The 4,257-nt window shown below is 35.7% G+C and overlaps 1 long non-coding RNA gene across 1 annotated transcript; it reads right to left on the reverse strand.

The window, feature by feature from the left end:
* Positions 1-1,066: 1,066 nt before the first annotated feature.
* LOC107709329 (uncharacterized) lies at positions 1,067-1,939 on the reverse strand. Its single transcript, XR_001636483.1, has 3 exons — positions 1,874-1,939; positions 1,624-1,737; positions 1,067-1,569 (listed from the first exon to the last, which is right to left on the reverse strand). It is a non-coding gene; the product is annotated as an uncharacterized LOC107709329 (long non-coding RNA).
* Positions 1,940-4,257: the final 2,318 nt, after the last annotated feature.

Genomic DNA, 4,257 nt, shown 5'->3' on the forward strand with positions numbered 1-4,257 from the left:
TATTTGAGTCCTAGCATTTAGAATGTTTACCTTTTTGAATCGTTAAACCAGTGTGTGTTTCAAACTTCGGCGCTGACCAGTAACGTTACCGTTAGTCATTTAAAATCTTCAAAAAGTGTCAAATTTAGGTTTCATTTGATGTTACTGTGTAGTTTTTCTTTCTTTTTGTTAGATTTTATCCGAATGTTACTACATAATTTAGTAGTTTTAGGTTTCGTTACCAAGTAACGTTAGGCTAACTGGTATATTGTCCCTGAGGGAAAAACAGGCTCGTTTAGGTCGTTAGCTGGTTGTCTACGAAACTGTTATTAGAAAGATGTGTCATTTGTGTTTTAAGAACGTTTAGCTCAGGAGTTATTGATCAGGTAAGTTCGAATCTGTGAATATGTTGCCAACTTTGCCGAACTTCGACGCATAAGTTAGTGCAATATTTTTAATCAGTTTTTATATACATAATCGTAGGCGTCGTCTAAAAGCTCTAAAATGCTATTTTCCGAGTCGAGGTTGGATGAAAGTTCTTAATTCAGAAACAGATTAATTAGGACCAGCGCTTAAAGTGACCCAACCCCTCCTAGCGCGATTTGAACGTTAGTAACTTTATGTTCGTCGGCACTTTTTCCCTCTTCAAGCACTGGTTATTACGCCTGTATAATGAAATTCGCTTAACTAACATCAACTGGACTGCACGTTTTACTTTCAGATATAATCACACTGATGATCTGAACTATCGTATGTACAGTCAGGCCTGGGTGTCTGCATAGGCACGTGCCTAGTATCCCTCCTCATTAAAACCTTGTATCTCCATATTAAGTCACTTTTTAATAAATTATTTCTATTGGTTACTTCAGCGAGAGAGAGGACCAGATGTTCCATGAAGTGGATCAGACAACCTTGCCCTCTGAAGTAGACTGTGCCAAACTTCCAAGTACACCCTGCATAATTGTGTGTGGTATGTTTGAATATTTTTAAAGGAAAACTATTTAATATTTGCGGGAATTTAAGTTTGTCACAGTGTTACTGATCTCTTCTTTTTCTTGTGCATAACAACAGGAAAAAGAAGAGATCAGTAACACTGTGACAAACTTAAATTCCCGCAAATATTAAATAGTTTTCCTTTAAAAATATTCAAACATACCACACACAATTATGCAGGGTGTACTTGGAAGTTTGGCACAGTCTACTTCAGAGGGCAAGGTTGTCTGATCCACTTCATGGAACATCTGGTCCTCTCTCTCGCTGAAGTAACCAATAGAAATAATTTATTAAAAAGTGACTTAATATGGAGATACAAGGTTTTAATGAGGAGGGATACTAGGCACGTGCCTATGCAGACACCCAGGCCTGACTGTACATACGATAGTTCAGATCATCAGTGTGATTATATCTGAAAGTAAAACGTGCAGTCCAATTGATGTTAGTTAAGCGAATTTCATTATACAGGCGTAATAACCAGTGCTTGAAGAGGGAAAAAGTGCCGACGAACATAAAGTTACTAACGTTCAAATCGCGCTCGGAGGGGTTGGGCCACTTTAAGCGCTGGTCCTAATGAATCTGTTTCTGAATTAAGAACTTTCATCCAACCTCGACTCGGAAGCGACTGCTACATCGTCTTATATTCGCGACTTTTTGAGCTTTTAGACGACGCCTACGATTATGTATATAAAAACTGATTAAAAATATTGCACTATGCGTCGAAGTTCGGTAAAGTTGGCAACATATTCACAGATTCGAACTTACCTGATCAATAACTCCTGAGCTAAACGTTCTTAAAACACAAATGACACATCTTTCTAATAGCAGTATCGTAGTATCGTATATATATATTGCACTATTGGTCGAAGTTCGGTAAAGTTGGCAACAGATTCGAATTTACCTGATCAATAACTCCTGAGCTAAACGTTCTTAAAACACAAATGACACATCTTTCTAATAGCAGTATTGTAGTATCGTATATATATCAGCGCACTGATAAATTGGTGTTATGTGGAAAAAAATCTTTAAAAAATATTTTTTGGGGTGTTATGTACATTGACATTTTTTTCATGTGATTTTACACTGGATTTGTAAATGTTGTCTATTTCTGTAATTTTACCATTTTTAACTGTATTTCAAAAATACGTGGAAAAACCTGTAAAATAAAACGGTAAAATTCCGTAAAATAACGGGGGTTTTTTTTACAGTGTGCTTGAACATTTTGTGGATACCAGTTCTGAACTCTATGGGGAAACTTTCCCAACATACAACATCCACTCTATCAAACACATTGCTGATGATGTTTTTAACTTTAAGTGCTCCTTGAATGAGTTGTCCTGCTTTCCATTTGAGAACCACCTGCAGTCCATAAAAAAATTGGTGAGAAACGGCAGAAATCCAGTTGCTCAGGTCACAAAAAGATTGGCAGAAAAGGCAAACACACAGGAACACACAAAGCAAAGGAGGCGCAAAACGTACTCCATATCGACCAAGGCACCAAATCACTGCTTCATGTTAGAGACAGAACAATTTGTGTTTGTGAGGGAAAAGCGGCAAAATGGAATGTTGGTGGTGGATGTTATCGATCCAAAGTTCACGAGGCAGCTCTTTTATCTACCTTGTGAGTCAAAGCTGATTAACATCGTATATGTGGTGGACAGTGACCTCAGCAGAGCGCAAAGGAAACTTTTGGAGGCAAAGGATTTTCATAGGAAGGCTGTGTGTTTACCACATGCACAGGGATTTGCCATATTCCCTCTCCTCCATGTCTTTAAGGGTTAACTGAATCTTGATCCTGTCTTGTCAGTTTACCTTCCTGGGTGAGAATATTGCCGACGTCACTTTATATATCAACACATGTATGCCCGATGTATCTTAAAAAAAAATATATTTTGTCATTCTTGTATTTGATTAGTGTACTGGCATTTGTTTTTCTGTGAGTGAAGATCATATAACACATTTTTAATTTGTCCTATCCACAGGCAATTATGTCTCAACGACTGAGGCGTGCAACAAAACAGAAAACTTATGAAGACTATGTCCAAGGTAAGTACTATTTTTACCCTTCAGTTTCCTCTACTACTTTGTTGCTGCATGACAAAATCTCAGAAGTGATTTGATAATACCATGGCCATATTGCAATTTATTTTAGACATGAGCTCATCGGAGTCATTGCTGCCATCACCAAAAAAAGCACAAGGGTAGTTGTTCTGTTTATTTTTCTGTAAAACTAGTTAACAAAAGACGTAGTATAAGTAATTTATGCATTTAAATATCTAACTAGGCTATTGTAACCATCTCGTTTGTTATATTACAGCTCATAGGATGACATGGTAACATATTCCATGAGCAGTAACAGTCAATGTTCTGTGCTGTTTGTCAGTGAGACTGCTGTGGCTCTTCCACTAAATGCTTGTGCATAGGATAAGATTGCTTTAGGAAATATTACCTTTTTGATGGAATCATCATTGTTTACGGCACATTTGTATTATTTCATGTTTTTAACACATTCCTTTCATTTTATAATTTGTACTTTTCCGGTGCCAGCCGACAAATATGGTACAGCCTCAAAAGTTGATACTGCCTCAGGTAAATTCAACATCATAGTAAACCAATTGTTTTGGCCATGTCCACATTACTACTTTTTAATTAGCCTATTTTTCAGAATTAATTATGTACCCTTTGAAATTAATATCAATTACTGTTGGCAATAAAATTCTTTGTAGCAATAAAACATATCAATGGGAATAAGCAGATGAAGAGGGTCCATTCAAAAATGTGTTATGCACTCAAAAAAATAAATGAACGTGATTTAATCGTAGCACCCATTATGCATCTAATCAAATCAAGTAAACTTGGACTGCTTTGAATATGTTATATGAACACAATATACATTTGTAGATTAAACATGATTTTGATATGTCAATGTAACTTCTTTGCAACTAATTGAATCAAAATGTTTGTATTGTGTTAGTCTAATCAAATTTATTCTTATTCACTCAATGTCGGTAAAGCACTTCAATTCAACAAAATTCTGCCTTGTTACATCAACTAGTTAATGTCTTGTTCATGTATGATAATGAATATCTATCTTGTTGTTTCAATTAGATTTGTTTTAGATGACAGCACTAAGCAGCAAGACATTACCAAAAGTTCAGTAATTTACAAAAAAAAGCACAGAAAACATGCAAATAATTTATTTTTTTTATTTTTTTCATTAGGCTTTAACATGCACCAATGAAGTTTAAACTGCTTTCTTCACTTTAAGTCTCCTATCCATTTGAG

This window comes from Sinocyclocheilus rhinocerous, unplaced genomic scaffold, assembly GCF_001515625.1.
Source record: "Sinocyclocheilus rhinocerous isolate Xijiao unplaced genomic scaffold, SAMN03320098_v1.1 scaffold10914, whole genome shotgun sequence".
Classification (NCBI taxonomy): Eukaryota; Metazoa; Chordata; class Actinopteri; order Cypriniformes; family Cyprinidae; genus Sinocyclocheilus; species Sinocyclocheilus rhinocerous.